The sequence below is a fragment of the Stegostoma tigrinum genome, chromosome 3 (genome assembly GCF_030684315.1).
Source record: "Stegostoma tigrinum isolate sSteTig4 chromosome 3, sSteTig4.hap1, whole genome shotgun sequence".
Lineage (NCBI taxonomy): Eukaryota > Metazoa > Chordata > Chondrichthyes > Orectolobiformes > Stegostomatidae > Stegostoma > Stegostoma tigrinum.
This window is the reverse complement of record NC_081356.1, coordinates 36234892-36252750: the sequence shown is the minus strand read 5'-3', so window position 1 is coordinate 36252750 and position 17859 is coordinate 36234892. Positions and strand designations below refer to the sequence as shown.

The following is a 17859-nucleotide window of genomic DNA, read 5'->3' as shown; positions in this document are numbered from 1 at the left end:
TCTTTCCAGTATTCTGTCTCATCATTGTTTGAGATCCAGCCTACAACAGCAAGGTTGACAACAAACTTGTAGGTGGAGTCAGGACAAAATTTGGCCACACAGATTGTAAGTGTATAGGGAGTGTAGTAAGGGGTTGAGTGCGCAGCCTTGTAGATACTGATGTTGAGGATTATCATGGGGGAGGTGCTGTTGCCCATTCTTACTGATTGCAGACTGTGGGTCAGGATGTTGACGACCGAGTTGCAGAAGGTGGACTAGAGACCTAGGAACCAGAGTTTGGAGATTTGTTTGGTTGGAATTTTAGTGTTGAAGGTGGAGATGTAGTCAACAAATAGGAGGCTGACATAGGTATCCTTGTTATCCAGATATTCCAAAGATGAGGGTAGGGACAAGGAGATGGTACAAAAACAAAGTTGGTGAAAAAGCTCAGCAAGCCTGGCAGCATCTGTGAAGGAAAAAGCAGAGCTAACATTTCGGATCCGGTGACCCTGTCTCTGAACTGAGTTCCAAGGAAGGGTCACCGGACCTGAAATGTTAACTCTGTTTTTTTATCCTCACAGATGCTGCCAGACCTGCTGAGCTTTTCCAGCAACTTTGCTCTCCTGATTTACAGCATCCGCAGTTCTTTTGGTTTTTATTTACCAAGGAGATGGTGTCTGCCATGGACCTGTTGCGATGGTAGGCGAATATGCAAGAGATCAAAGAAATCTAGGAGCCTAGAGTTGATATGAGCCATGACTAACTTCTCGAAGCATTTCATAATTAGGGTGGTCAAGGTCACCAAGCAGTAGTTATAGAGGCATGCTGCATGAGTTTTCTTTGGTATTGGGATGATAGTTTTTTTTTTGATGAGGACTTCAGATCATAGCAAGGAGAGATTAAAGATATCAGTGGACACTCCTGCTGGCTAGTACACACAGGACCTGAATGCATGGCCAGTGATTGCAAAATGGCCAGTCTCTTCGCTGTATGTTCACTTTTAAAAAGACCAACTTGACGTGTGGTGAATGAGGGAACAGGTGCATCCATGGCTGTTGGGGAAGATGACGTTGCATCACTGACCTTTGTTCAAAACGAATGTAAAATGCATTGAGCGCAACAGTGACATGTATTTTTGTTTGTTATTGTGTTCTGCTTCACTTTTTATAACCCATTATGTCATGTAGGCCTTGCTACAAACGATGGGTGTCCGTGTGGTTAGTTTGAGTCTCTAGTTTAGTTTGGTGTTTACTGTTGTCGCCTCTAATGGCCTTAGGGAGGTCACATCTGGATTTCCTGTAAAGGTCAGGGTTGTCGAATTTGAATGCCACACACCTGCACTGATCCTTGATCTCATGTTATATTTCCACTTTCTCCCCATGCACTTTTGAGTTCTTTAAAATCTACAGCTGCACCTGTCTCTTTCTTGAATATGTTAAGTGGTTTGGCCTCTGCCAACTTTCTGTGGTACAGAATTCCACAGGATTGCTATACTTTCAGAGAAGACACTTATCCTCATCTCAGCTTGGAAAGGCCTACCCCATTTTATATTGCCGCACCTCCCTATCTTGTGATCTTTACCGCTTAGAATAGTGGTGCCCGATATATGGCCCCCAGACCACAGACGGCCAGGCAGAGCATTTCATATCTACTATTTCTTGGGCATCATGATCACTGACTGGCAGATTTCAACCACCATATTGGCATCCTGGAGTCAGAGCTGCCAACTCTGGAACCAGCACGAGGGTCACAAACAGGAGTGTAAACCAGAATGAGGCTGTCCCACCCCTTGACTGACGAAAGCTTTCTCTGGTACCATCTAAGTGCCTCAGGAAGTAATTAGAGGTCATCACAATTGTTGCAGCTGTTAGTTGAACTTTGACCTAGATGCACAGGCAACATTTGGGATAAGAATGGGTTTTGTTCTTGAGTACATACATATGTCTGGGCACAATACATTAAGATATGAACTAATGTATCATAAACACAAGCAAATGTACACCTGTCAAATACTTAATATTAACAAGAGCTCTCATTTCTAAGTGTGAGCATTCATTCGTCAGATGTTTGTAAATCTGGACGTACTCAGGGTCATTACTGGTTAATGCAGTGTTTTCCAATGAATGTTGCCCCAAAATGAAAAGATCCTCTGATCTCCCAAATTGGACCATTAACCTCAGATGTCTCCCTAAATCAATTAGTGTAACATTTTTAATCAGGCAGGATCCTGTTCTAGAAATGCATTGTTCAACAACCATGGCCTGAATTTTCTAAAGGCCAGTCTAATCATTCCAGCATAGGTGGAGATTGTGATTGGGGACCTTGAGAAATTCCTATTGCAGCAGAATCTCAAGCAATTGTCTGAGAAATTTAATTTTTCACCAAACAATTTCATCTACCCGGAAGCCTCTGGAAGGCTCCATTTAAATCAGAGAATTCAGAGGGTTCGTGTTAAATTACATAAATAATTACTCAGGAAAATTATACGGTTAAATACACAGTCTAACTCATGAATGATGACTAAACTGATACCCCTCTGGCCTAATTTCCATCCTGCAAAAAAAACTCCCCCAGAACTGACGCCAACATCCCCACTATCGAACACAATACCCCATCCCCTCCATTCCTGGAAACCAACACCCTTTCTATTTCCCTGCTTGGGCCTTGAAAACCACACCCTACAGCTCCCAGTGCTCTGGATCTACTATAGATCCAATAAAACCTGTTACCTCCCTGTGGGGCTAAACCGACACAGCACCCTCCAACCCTATGACCAAACCTCACTCCCCTAGACTGTTAGGAATTGACATAGCCTGCCCAAGTCCAGACAGTCTGCTGATTTGTTTCAAAAGTCTTCTCTGATTTTTCAGCAGAAAGTGAACAGTAAAAGGCAATATATCTTTAAACAGCATTCAAAATCCTAGTCAACAACTTGTTTATTTTCTTAAAAACATTGTAATCTTTCTCTGAGGGTGGATTGGAGGTATATTATTTAGTAGGAGCCAATACTTTGCAAACAACACTGTTATATCTGACCTAAAATTGCTCAATACTACAAGTGTCCTTCAAATTGAGAAGCATCCCCAGACGTTCACAAGGGTATCAATCAGGCAAAAGATGACACGTGTGAAAGAAGGTGATGTAATAGTGGAAAACGATAGCCTGGCCAAATGCAGAGTTTTAAAGGGCAAGGGACAGATGGAAAGACAGTTTGGTATCTGGAGAGAATCCTTTTGGGGTTGGGGAGATTTCTGATGCATTGTTTGTATTTTAGATCTGTGTTAAGATCACACTAGTTTCTTCGGAAGTAACTGTTTTATTCACCGCACTCATAACATCTACCTCTTGCTTTCAGCACATTCTTACAGCGTTATTTATTCTAACGTTTCTTTGAGTCGATACGCCGATTTAACTGACCATGCACAGCTAGCATTATTGGTAAACAGATACATAAATCAAATATAGCACATTGGGACCATTGAATACACCAGGCAGTGCTGCTATTTATGCATGTTCTTATTTGTGTTTGAGACATGGATGTTACCCTTTATTAATTCTCCATGGGATGCTGATAGTGAGCAGCCTTCTTTGACTATTGCAATGCATGCGGCATTTGTTAGCGCTTGCATGATGCTATTGGCTACATATCCTGGTTTTTGACCCAACAACAAAGAAAGGGCAATGATGTATTTCCAAGCCCAAATCATGTGTGACTTGGAAGGGAACGTGCACATTTTGATGCCCCCATGCATTTGATGCCCTCGTTCTTCTAAATGAGAGTGCCCAAAACTTTTTATTGATGGGTCACAAAGACCAAAGTGATATTTAAGGCAGGCCACAAGGGTGTTTTTTGGAAATTTTCACATAATTGCACAAGCTGTCAAGATTTTCGGTGGTTTTTAATGCCTATCAAGTAGAAATCAGGTTAATTTATGCTTAACATATTAAATTTATTTCTCTCCCTATGTACATGATCATCACTTCAAAAATACATGATTCTTAGAGGACATATATTTTGCAAGATGGGGCAATTTCCTACAGATTGCCACGCTGCTCTTTTATTACATCATAAGAAAGCTTCTTATTTCTGACAAAAGATTATGATCTACTTCAGGAATCCAGAGGCCATACTTCCATTCTGACCATTATCCTGTTGTGCATCCGTTTAGTGTGTATTTTTATCCATTCATTAAAATGACCTCCCTGGAATTTTATAGCCATTTGCTTTGACCAATTCCTACTGTAGCGTATGCTCCATAATTGCCTCCTCTGTTCACATGAACCTATCAGCACGTCCTTTCGTTTCTTTATTCCTCATGCACTTCACCCTAATCATGCCTCAATTGTGCTAAATCAAGGGCAGCTTTGTGTTGTTTTTTGAATACCATATTAAAACAGTTCAGAATTATCTTGCATACACCATGGAGTGAAGAATTTTATTGCATCAGTTTACATTAGATTTGATTCTGCAAATTTTTCCCGTTTAAGGTAACAGGCTCTTCTATTATGGCACCCAGCAATCCAAATCATGGCCTATGCATCTATGTTGGTCTCAGACTTGAATTTCTTTGAAATGCATTATTACTTCCCCAACTGTCAGCACCATCTCTTTACAGTGAGGGTTACAATCCAGCAACGCATGGGAACCAGTAAATTGGCAGTGATGTTCCCAGACCGGCTGATTAGTAGGCATAAAGTACCTCACTGTTGAATTAATGATGATAGGTGAGAAGTATTATATTGGAGTGTCAAGAAGAAGTCCTCCAAAAGTGGAGAACTTGCAGAATGTTTTCTTGGGTAAGATGAGGAAATTTTTAGATGGAGCCTCCCCCAACCCCAATTTTTAAACTTTTATAAATGGTAGACTGAGCAGTGGAGATGTAAACAAATGAGTGGGGGATATGGTGCTTGTAAGTGTATAGACCTGCTACCTCCACCCTACCTCCAGGAAAATGGTTGTGGGAAGTGAGTCTTGGAGCTGGCAAACTGGTACACCAGTCATTGGCACAAAATTCCATGCCTGCACCCTTCCAACTCCATCAGACCCACCTCCCACACTGCCTGTTTGGGATTTGAAATCGTCTTGAAAGATATGATTTGTTGAGGTGTTTCAGAGCCCCGGAATTTTTTTTTGTTAAGAAAGGAAAAGGAGTTAACACTCTCCTTGGGTTCCTTGTTGAAAATGGAGCAATGTGAGTTGAGCTAAGGTACTGTAAGCTGAGATAAATTTTCGGTCATGAACTTTGTCACTGGGATCTTCTATCTTGAAAAACAGTTACTCTCAGATGTAAATACTGCACACTTTAGAGCATTTAAAATGAGCTAGGAGCGATGTGAGGTTCTGTAATGATATGAAATGTCATTAAATAAGTACCTTCAAAAAAGAAAACAATTAATTACCGCATTGAGAGAATCTTTATTTTGAACATGCAGGAGAGGGACAGTCTACCATTTAAATGAGAAAAGATCGTCTGGCATTCTGACTGTGATGGACTATCCTATAACTTTATTGCCTCCAAGAAATGTTCAGTTTCCTGACTCTCATGTAAATTTTGCAAGTTGGCATTCAAGTTGAAACTGCAAATTTCTCACTGAAAGACAACTGACCTGTTAAATAACATTGCACTCTGTAAATGGAACAATGTTTACAGAAAGGAATTTCCTACAGGGTAGGAATTTTTGATAAGGGATGCTCACTAGTAACAGTGTGATTAACTTGAGCTAAGAAATAGATTATTATGAAATGTATTTAAATTTCAATTACATTGCATGGCAATAACATGTTATGCTTAATGTATGTCAGTTATGAAGCGCAGAGTATATTGAGTAAATGGATGAGTTGAGATGTCCACCTGTTGCAGCCAGTGAGGATCTGAGACTTTTTGATGGTCAGGTTCATTATGAATGGAAATTGTGAGCTGTGGGAACAGGAGGAAGACTTACAGGCAGATATCAATTATTGAGTGCACTTGGTCTATTGCAAGGATAGGGGAGTTGGCTGGTGATTTGAAGGGTAATGGTGGGTATTTAGCCTTAATGATTGCCACAAGTTTACTGATATTCAAAAAAAATTCAATCTACTTACATAGTATTGAGGGACAGTGCTGGTGGTTGTATTCTTTACGAGGGCGTTGGCCAGCTCCTGCACTAGCAATCCATGGTCACAGAGTGAAAAGGCATCAGGCTCCAAGCTACTACTTCAGAATCCAAAATTGCACCACTTTATATAGCTTCCACCGCTTACCAGCGGGAACGCTGGTCACCTACATCTATGCCCACTTGAAATTGCTGGAGGGTACCGTGCAAGATAGTGGCAAATGATGGTTTACAGCTTTGACCTTGCTTAAATCCTGTTGGGTGGTGAAACTACCACATTTATTTCCCATACATGCATATTTTCAGAGGCTATTTAAAATGAAAAGAAAGCTCCTCTTTTAAAAAAATATGCCTGCTTTCAGTTCTTACCAGCTGACACAAAGTTAGGTGGCATTGTAACAAAGCAGGTAATAGCATTAAATTTTAAAAGGTTATAGGCATACTAAGTGAATAGGCAGTTGGAGTTGATTATAAGCAAATCTGTGGTCATCCATTTTGGACTGAAAATGGATAGATCAGGATACTATCTTGATGATATGAAGTTAAATACAGTGAAATCCAAAGAGACTTGAGGTGTGGGTAAGGGGCATAAATCTTTGAAATATCACAAACTGATGCAGGAAATACTCAAAAAAATTCACATGATGCAGGTCTTTATATCTAGAAGACTGGAGTGCAAGGATGCGGAGGTTATGTAACAGCTATTCAAAATCCTGGTTAGATGCTGCTTAGATTACTGTGAAGAGATCTGGGCACCACATCTTCAGGCCTTGCAGGGCTACAGTGTTTTTTTTCAAGAATGATACCTGGATTACAGGGGTTAAGTTATGAGGAGAGATTATACAAATTGAGTCTGTTTTCTCTCGATTTTTGAAAGTTAAGGGGTGATTTGCTTGAAATCTTCAAGCTATTAACAGGAAAAAGGAAAATAAATAAAAATAAACTATTTGCACTGTTTGGAGATTCTAGAATTAGGGGCATAGCCTGAGAATTAGGGTCAGATTGTCCAGGAGAGATGTTAGGAAGCACTTTTACACACAAAGGTTGGTAGATGTTTGAAACTCTATTCCATAAATGGCAATACATGCTGAATCAGTTGTTAAATTTATCTATCTCAGATTTAAAATTTTGTTAAGCAAAGATATTGAGAGATACGGACAGAAGACACGTGTATGGAGGTAAGCAGCAGATCAACCAGGATCTTATTGAATGGTGGAACAGGCTCAAGGGGTTGGATGGCCTATTCCTGATCTAGTGTACCACTCCTATCTTGTTTTTGTCCCATGTTCCCATTTGGTTCAGTCTTTTAAGTAAATGCATCAGTTTAAAAGTATGAATGCAAATCACACCTGAAAAAATCTTAATATGCAACATAAAAGTGTGCCCATTCCTAAAGAATGAATGAATCTTTATGGATATAGCACTTTTTTAAAAAAAAGTACAGGACAACTAAAGAACATTGCAACCAATAAAGCACATTAGAAATGTAGTCAATCTTGTAATGTAAATGACACAACAATAAAAAGCATGCAACAAGCACCAATAAGCAGCAATGTGCCAATGACATGATAATCTGTTTTAATGATGCTGGTTCATGGATAAATATTGACCAGGACACAAAGGACAGTGATCCTGTTCTTCTTTGAATAGTACAATGGTATCTTTAAGATCCATCTTAAAGGGCAGACAGTGCCTCAGTTTAGTATCTCATCCGAAGAACAGGGCAATGACAGTTCAGCAATACAACTCCTAGATTTTGGAAATCAAGGACTTGAATCCATAAGTTTCTGCCTCAGAGTTGAGAGTTGTATCTGTTGAACCATGTCAACAAATGATGGACAGATCTAAAGTACTTTATGCCCTAAATGCTGAAAATTAGAGTTTGTTTAATGCTTGCGAAAATGCAAAGGGATGACTTCAGTCTGTTTAAAACACGCTGTTGTCCAGTTCACCATGTATGCAATTCTCTGTTGTTGCTCCTCTATGTTGGCACCTCACTTTTAAATGAGCTTTACTACATCCTTTGACAATGTTTACTGATCAGGGTTGATTTCCTGGCTTGATGGTAATTTTTAAGAAGTTGTTCATGGCATGTTGCTGGTTAGCCCAGCATTTATTGCCCTAATTGCCCAGACAGCAGATCAGAGTCAACAGGATTGCTGTGGGTCTGGAGGCACATGCAGGCCAGACCAGGTAAGGATGGAATATTTCATTACTTTAAGTGATTAATGAACCTGATGGGATTTTACAGCAATCAACAATGGTTACATCACCCTCGTTAGACTTTTTTTTAAAATTTAAGGCATTTTTCAAAACTGAATTTTAATTTCACCAAATATCATGATGAGACTCAAGTCCTTGTTCTCAGACTGTTTGTCTAGTGTTCTGGATTTCTAATCCAATGATGATAGCACTTTGCCACCACCTACCCTCAGAACTGGAGAGTGAAATCTGCCAGGATTAAGTTAACAGATAGTGAGGGAGTTCAGTTGTATTGCTGCTCTTGCCCTCCAGCACCTTTTGGAAGCCTAACTCTGAGCTCCTGGTATGTTTTGAATCTATTTACTTAGCATGATTATACAATATCAAAACATAGTGAAGCATATTCTCAATGGGACAGTAGGCCTTTGCCATCACAAGGACACAAGGTCCTTACTTCTAATAATGTCAGTGGCAAATGCACCAAGCAGATAAGCTGGTCAAGTTGTTTGTTTTTTTTTATTGTGTTACTTCTTTTGTCACTGGCTACATGTTCGATTTGACAGCTACGTGTTTTAGGACTCACACAGCTTGATCAGTAATGGCACTTCATAATTATAACCACAAAATATGATCTTAATTACTTTGACAAAGCTCAACTGACACAATAAGTTTGAGTATCAACATTCTGTGTTTCTAAATAATACTACCTGATGGTAGCAAAAACAAAAATGCGGGTTCTTACCTTAGAAACAAGGAGTACATGGATGAGTTTAAAGTTTCTTGGTTTTAAAGCTAGACCACCCTGCCATTGGCAAAGGTACATCAGCCTCTATTCATTTACAAAGCCCTTTATGCCACGAACCAACTTAACTATTGGTTCAGTGATCTGTTTAGACAGACCACAGATAATGCATCTTTTGCACCAAAGGTTGAGAGCTGGGTATAGAAATTTTTCTTGTATAATTGTGTAAAACAATATAGTCCTGCTGACAAGAATGTATGGGATTTGTGGCATATGTTGATGGGGATTGTGAAAATGGGCACCAGAACAAAATCACTCATTTTGTGTTTCTGATTGAGATCAATTATTAAAGTCATTAGATAATGTTTGCTAGATGACCTGACTATATTTATTGTGCTGAATTACATGTCATTATGATTATATGTTGAGCTAAGATCAAGAAGTGTTTATGAAGGACAGTATTAGGAAGTAGTTTTGTACATTAGAATTTTAACGTTTGGAGCAGGTACACCTCTTACTTGTGTTAGCCATATTAAAACATTATCAAAGCAAAATCTTGTGAACACTGAAAATTGGAAATAAAATGAGAGTGAGAGGTACAGGAGTACCACTCCTAGATTTCAGAAATCAAGGACAACCAGCAATGTTAGTAACTTCTGTGGTAAGAGAAATAGTGTTAACGTTTCAGGCTAGTGGTTTTTCATGAAATTAGTCTTGAATCTTTAAGTCTGTTTTCTGTCTCCACCAAAACTGTTTGACTTGCTGAGTATTTCAAGCTTTCCTTTTTCTTTTTTTTTCCTTTTTTTTTAAATCACTTGTAGAATAATTCAAAACTGAGGCCTTGGTGAGTCTGACTGGCAACTGCAGTTACTGATTTGTACTAGACTCGGTCACACCACAGTCTAGGAATCCAACAAGTATCTATTGAAAAGAACTCACTGAATTAATAATCAGAGAGTGGGTAGCACATAATTATCACAGCATTGCTCATTCATGTGTGACACATGGAATCAAGCCTATTGCAAGCAGATGGCACGAATGTCTTCATTCTCTGACAGCTAAGCAAGTTCTGCTTAGAAAAAGGCTGCATTAAGTCACAATTTACAACAATAAATAAATTGCAAGCACGCAACTCTATAATATGACTCTGAAAGATAGGCTTTCATATAAAAGATCTACGTTGACATATCAAAGAGGAGGTGGAAATTCTTCAACGTTTATGGAGGAGTGAGAGATCACATCATGTTGTCAGAGAATTGTTGTCAAGAGATGTTCGTTTACAACCAACATACAGGTTGCTGTATCTAACTGGAAGAAGTTGGATTGTGATGGAAAAAAATTTAAAAATCATCTATTATTACCCAATGTACAAAATAAAACCAATTGAAATATTTTTCATTTCATTAAGTAGCTGGTCTAATGGTGACTATGTAATGTTGTGAATTGTTATAAACGCCATCTGGTTTATGAATGTCCTTTAGGGAAATACATCTGCCATCCTTGCCTGCCTGTGACTCCAGGAAGATCTAGAGAGGAAATCTAGAAAATCTGGGGTGAAAATCTAGAATCCAAAGTGAAAGTTTTTTTTGAGAAAGGTCACCATTTAAAACAGAAATGAGGAGTTTTATTTTCACTAGGATTGAGAGGTTTTGGAATGCTGTCTCTCAAAAAAATGATTCAAGTGAAGTTCTTGAATATTTTTCAGGCAGTTAGATTCTTGATAAACATTGTGGATGGTGGTGGTGGGTGGTGGGTTTGTGGGTGGAAGTTACCAGGGGTAGATGGTAATGCAGAATAAATGGTCAGCTACAATCTTATTGAAAGGTAGAGGTGGTTTGAACAGCCGTGTGGCTTATTCCCGCTATTAATGTGTATGTTCGTATTAAGCAAGTGCTTTTTTTTAAATGTCAGGTTTTCAACCTTTTAAAATTCCTATCTTTGTATCTATTCTGTTCTATCAAATTGTTTGAAGCACAGTGGAATAAGCTTTGTGAATCAGTGTGTGACTTATTTTTGGGAGTTGTGACTATAGATGTCAGAAGTTAAAATCTCTTTTTTCGTTTGAATGTTGGCGATTCTCATCTTAGTAATTCCAAAAGCTCACTTATTTTAAAAATTGAATTTTTGCTTTTTGAATCATCAATTTGATATTTCATAAATAAGTTTAATTCTATAAAAGCTCAGATTTTAAACCACTGCTGATAATATTCATGTAAGGTAATATTTTTCTCTTGTTGTCTCCATATACTCCAAATGGGAGACAGCCAAAGGAAAACTCATAGATTGAAACAGTGTTATGTGCTATTACTGACAAATTTGTTAATACATTTCTACCAGTACTGCACAACACAATTTCATTTTGTTAGATTGGGGCTTAATGTGCTTTAGCTGAGGTCCTACAATATTGTTAAAGCTGCTTCTATATTATATTGGCATTCTGATATAAATTTCTTCTGATGAAAAGCAACAACAAGAAACAATGCAGACTTGTTTTTTTTTATGAAGAGTGCTAATATTGTGCTTTATATTAAAGAGGAGTAAGCTGGTATGACGATCTAAATAAATTCTGTATATTCTCCTGCAGTATAGCCCATTGAGCCAATTGATACCCTCTCTTATCAGCTAATGGAAGGTCGCTACTAAAGGTGGATTATTAACACAGGTTGGAATATTCTAGTTAGCTCTTCCCTAGATACAAATGTTAAACTAAATTCTAATATTTAGAATATTTTGTGTATCATCTGCATACAGGATTACCCCCGGTATTTCAACCTTCAAGAAAGAAAACAAGTAAAAAAAAATGCATTCTTCTGTACTATTATAGACAACTCAATCCTAAAGTGAGCTCATTTCAATTTGCAAATGATAATGAACAGCTTGAGCTCCATCTCATGGTTTATAATATTAATTGGTGTCCTCTGAGATTATGTTTGTAATCACTTGCATATTTCCTTTGTTTTCGGTGTATATGCCAACTGAGAAAGAAGAGTGAGAAAAGGTTACAACCTTTTTGTGCCTCCAGCAATCTCAGATGCATTTTAGGCTGACTGAAGTACTCCTGAAATGTAATTACTGATGTATGGAATCATAATGATCAATGGCACATTAGACCCTCATAAATACCAAACATCATTGTTTCAATATATAACAGGCCAAGTAACATTATGAAATGAAAGTAATGCAGCAACAGAATAAAGAATCCTCGTATTTCAAACTTGAATGTGGACAGATTTGTTACGCCAAGCTGGCAGAAGGTAACTTGTAACATGAGCATTTTTTTTTATTTGTTATTTTCTGTATGGGTGTCTTTCCCTTTATGGTTACTAATGTGCAATTTAAAAAGAAAATGTACAAATCAATTAAATATTGATTGGAACTTTGAAAAATAAATACAGTAGCTTTGAATGTGGTACTAAAAAGAAATTACATTAGATCTGTAACATGAATGATATTACTGACAGATCTGGTGTAACACAACTCAGTAAATCTGAAAGTGACACTATCCTACGAGAAATAATTTTGGAATTCATTTAGAGCCTTTCACCACCTCAGAATATCATTAAATGCGTTAAGCTAATGAAGTGTAATTTCTGTTGTCATCAATTAATGTTGTGATGTTTCTGTTGGAACATAACTCTAATGGTGCAGTTGCTCTAAATCATCCCAGGTCAGGTGATGGTCCCAAATGGCTTTCAACTTCCATTCTTCTTGCTTTCAAATTTCAGACCATGGATCTTATTGGGAAGCAGACAAAAGATAAAATGAGGCAATTTTGCAGACGATAAAGTAGTTCATTGGCATTAGGTGCAGGTCAAAAAATACCAGCAGTAAGGTGATGAGTTTATAGGCACAGTCAGATTGGCTGTCCAAATACTGAAGTTGTCTGAAACAGAGTCATTTATGTAAGCTGCTGTATATCAATTTTAATTGTTTATAAATGTGTGAAGTATCATAGAAGTATCATAGAATCCCTACAGTGTGGAAACAGGCCCTTAGGCCCAACAAGTCCACACTGACACTTGGAGCATCCCACCCAGACCCATCCCCATATAAACCACCTAATCTACACATCCCTGAACACTGCGGGCAACTTAGCCAGGCAAATCCACCCTAACCTGCGTACCTTTGGACTGTGGGAGGAAACTGGAGCACCTGGAAGAAACCCATGCAGACATGGGGAGAATGTGTAAGCTCCACACAGACAGTTGCCGGGGAGTGGAATCGAACTTGGGTCCCTGGCGCTGTGAGGCAGCTCAACTAAGTGCTAATGAAGTGGTGTGCCATACTAGTTTTCAGCACTGGTCTTTTCCTGCATTGAGTGGCCCAATGACTTTCGACCCATGTCTGTTTTCCACGCACTTTGTATTGAACATGGCTTGCAAGTTAACTTTACCTACTTTATTATTTACTTTTTAAAAGGACAAATTCTTTAAGATGATGTTCGCTTATGAAATTTTAATAAAATGTATATTCTCTTGTTTTCTTGAGTCTCAAATTCATTGAATTAAAGTTCAGCTTTATTTCAAAACTGGCAAGCTCTGAAATCGGGCACTGACTTGGTTCTGGGATTGCCAGTTTTGAGGCACTGTACCTGTATAAGTTTGCAAGATTATTATCATGTGTGATGACAAGGGAGTAATACCTATGCCCATTGATGCTGCATTTTTTATTTGAAGTCAAATCTCTTGACCTGTACTGAGTATGGAGAAAAGAGGTTTTGGAAGTATAGGGCTAATACAACACATACAATGGGCCGAAGGATCTTCTGTACTATATGATTCTATAATTCGAAAACAATGTGTTATCAGGCCGTTGATTCACTGTGACTGAATAAGTAAACATGCTTTTCACTTTTTTTTAGTGAATGTAATACACTTGAAATTTATTTTAATACTGTAGTAAATAATGTTACTTCTGAAAAAGAGGAGCCAGTGTTTTTGCCTGAGTTGGTATGATGTCTATCAAAATCATGTGTATTTTTGAATTGGTATTTTAGCACAGCAACTATGGTTCCCAATAAGTTGAGGAACTTAAAACATTGGGGTAAAAAGAAACAAAGAGCCACAGATGCTGGGATCTGAAATGAAAACAGACATTACTACAGAAACACAGCAGATCTAGCAAAATCTGTGCAGCGAAAATAAAGTTAACATATCAGGTCCAGTGACCCTTCTTCAGAACTCATTGGCATGCAACACTGGGGTGTTAGGGAGAGAAACATTATAGTCCTACACATTGTTAAAGAAAGGCTAGGGATGTGCTTGGAGATAGTGGAATACTTCCACCTTGAGTTGGTCTTCTGAACTTAATACATGGAAAAGAAATGAAAAGTTAAATGCTGTAGTCTCATGAAAACTTGGCACTGGGATCTCGGGCAACATTCAGGCAGAGTTCAGCATCTGACAACAGTGAGAGAGGAGAATGGTGATGGTGTGAGGAACACATTAAAGAGGATCAAAATCTTTAAGCTATTTCCATTAGGTATTAACTTCTTAAGAAATCTCTCGAAGCTCAGGATGTTGGTTCTGGTAGGAAAGTAGTCCCAGAACCTGAAATTTGAAGTTGGTCTTGCAATGTTAAGGATCAAGAGGCCAGTACATGGCAGATTCAGAAAGTTTCTCCAAAGAAGAAAAAGTTGAAGGAGAAAAAGAGATGAGACAAACATATAAATAGCAGGTTATTTCTATCTATGAAACCGTTATTTCTTCTATTTCCAAGCCTGATTCCATCCTATGCTTAATATGATTCTCATATGGTTCCCAGTAGAACTTTTCTCCATTGTCCATTCTCTCAGGAACTGGTTTTTTGATGGCTTCATGAACTATTTTCAGCCAGTACTGTTCTGCTTTGAAAGGTTGGTATGAGATGCTATTGCAACCTGCTTTTACATTTTGTAAACTGCCATCCAATTATTGAAATATTTAATTGTAAGCAACAAAAACAGAAGTTGCTAGAAAAGCTCAGCAGGCCTGGCAGCATCAGTGAAGAAAATACAGAGTTAATAATCAGCTCTGAAGAAGGTGCACTAGACCTGAAATGTTAACTCTGATTTTTCTTCACAGATGCTGCCAGACCTATTGTGCTTTTCCAGCAACTTTTGTTCTTGCTCTTGATTTACAGCATCCGCAGTTCTTTCAGTTTTCACTGTGCAATACATGATGCCCACATTTTCTTGTGCCAAGCCACGCCTGCTAGCTTATTTGTAACAGGTGGTGTTTCCTTATGCTGTATCTTGCAAACGTCAAGCATTTCCTGACAAAAGCTGTGTTGAGTGTCATACCTTCTCAGAGCAGTCTGATCATCAGGACTAGAACAGGGAATCTGTGCTGAAGCGCAGACACAGTATCTCCTTTGAATGTATGTGTCAGACATAGTTCGCCTATTTTAAGTGTATTTTTTTTCTGGCATAAGGCACATCCAGGATTTGAGGCTGACTTCCAAATGAAAATTCCATATGTTGTATGTGGCCAGTCTTGCTAGTTATATCTGTCCCGTTCTTACATATGTTTAGTCCTTTGGGGATTGTTACCTGGTCTCACTCTCCAGTACACTGGCATACTGTGTCTAGATTAGAAATAACTCGTATGGAGATCTACTTCAGTTGCCTTGTTTTGCAATTTATTCACAATTTTAACAGACATGGCAGCATTACAAAAAAAAATTAGCCCTCACTATACTACATTCCCTCCCCAATTACTATTTTATCATTGCCTAATAAAATACGTTTAGAACAAAAGTATCACATTTGTTGAGAAAATAATGATTTCAGACAGAAATATTTGTTTAAAGGTTTGGCAAAGATCTGTTGTTGAGCTTGGGAGGGTGGTGAGGTTGTTGACTTGCTCGCCGAGCTGGTTGTTCTTGTTCAGATATTTCATTACCATGCCAGGTGACATCATCAGTGGAGCCTCCGATGAAGTGATGTTGTTCCACTCCACTTGGAATTTATACTGCCCGGTCTGTTATGGTGAGTACTATTATAATGAAGAAGGGTCCTGACCTGAAATCTCAACCTTCCTGCTCTTCTGATTCTTCCTGGCCTGTTGTGTTCCTCCAGCTCCACACTGCGTTATTTCTATATTTAATTTAACTACATTTTTTTCAACAGAACTAAATATGGACAGAAAAAAAGCTTAAACACCTTTGGAATGTAAAAGTCGGCTTGCGTTCGCAATTTTTCTCTAACTTACTGCTTCTTCCTTGCTTCAAACTTCCAATGACATATCTAGCCTCTTATTGTTTCTTTCTGTCTCTGCATATTGCATTCCCATGATGTTGACCTGTACTCTCCTCCTCAAGCTGTACATCATAATGAAATAGAACTGTATCACCATTGCTTCACTTTTCTTGTGTCAAAATCCCAGAACTCCCACTCTAACAGCACTATAGATGCATTTCCTCACTCCTCGCACAGACTGCAGTGGCTCAAGAAGTGCTCATTACCCCTTTCTCAAAGGCAATTAGAGGTGGACATCCCCAACCTGGTCAACATTTATTGCTCATGCCATGTCAGCAATTATTTTAAAAAGAATCTTCATGCTCTCAATATCTCTGATTGTGTGTTAACCCTGAATTTTGATTTTGACTGTCGCCTCCATTTGATTGTTGGGAATGTGACATTAGTTGATTGTTCTTATCAACAATGCTTGGTCACTTTATTGCAGCAGTGGATTTGATCATATCTGCAAACTTTCAGTGTCTTTGTGACTTTCAATGTCTTTCTCACTTTCACTTTGAAACAATAAAAACAGTTTGTACTGCAGAAGGGTTATTATGCAATCCTGTCATCAGATTTTTTCTTCCAAGCAAATAATCTACCTGGTATGAATACAGTCTCTCTAAAATTCACTAGGAGTGAGTGCATCTTGTCTCTTTACAACACCAGGCATATATTACTTATCACCTTGATGATCTTTCATCATGACCACTTGATCAGCACTAAACTCTTAAGTTTTATGCTTCGTGATTCATCTTAATTTGATTTGCTTTTCTCATATATTTATTGCCATCAGACAAATATCTCTCTTTCTTTGAGTCTGTTGAAAGATGAACTGAAAATGAGCAACCTTCTGCAGACTGTAGTAGTATTTTGCAACAGAACAAAAAGTGTCCTGTGTTGAAGAGAAACATGCCTATCATGCCTGGAAATATGTTTATGGTGAACTGTGTTTTTCATAACATCATTCCAGTCCAGGTAACATGGTGGTGCTGGATTATGTTTGACTTCATTCTTAATCAGAAATATTTCTAAATCTTCTGATGTAAACTGCATGTGATTGTCTGATGCCAACACCTCTGGTAATCTGTAAATTGTTAACCAAGTTCTCAAACCTTTACAGTTTTATTCCACCTGTGAAACTAGACATCGACTCGACATTTATCCACTTTCTTAGAGCTGCTGACCAAACTAGGTGCTCTTCCCCTTCCAGTTGGAAGAAACAGATATGTACTAATTCCCATGATTTTCTCATGTTTTAGTATGGAGTGAAGGGTGAATTAAGTGGGCAATTCCTCATTTGAAGACAGGCTTTGTAACTTTTAACCAATTCTTCAATATCTCTGACCCCTCCATTGGATAACAAAAATAGCTTGTTGCGACTGTTTTCATGTGAATCATGTGTTCTTAATGAACCTTCAAAATATGTCTGTATTTGGCATAATTTGGCTTACTATATTTAATATTGTGTTTATAGGCCATCAAAATCAAAGTTCACCTCTGAGGCTGTGCTGGACAGGAAATGATGACCCTTACTTGGAACTAAATAGGATCAGAAAGATTTGGTGGTAAGTAAGCAATGCAAATTTCTTCAGAATTAGTAGGAACTGCAGATGCTGGAGAA

General features: G+C 38.3%; 1 protein-coding gene across 7 annotated transcripts in view; it reads left to right on the top strand.

Moving 5' to 3' along the window:
- lingo2 (leucine rich repeat and Ig domain containing 2) overlaps nt 1–17859 on the top strand; it is a 933051-nt gene that overhangs the window by 340832 nt on the left and 574360 nt on the right. For all 7 annotated transcript variants that reach the window (XR_009445446.1, XM_059644477.1, XM_059644476.1 and 4 more), the window contains exon 3: nt 17713–17803. The gene's annotated coding sequence lies outside the window, so the exon portion shown is untranslated. The remainder of the gene's footprint in view (nt 1–17712; nt 17804–17859) is intronic.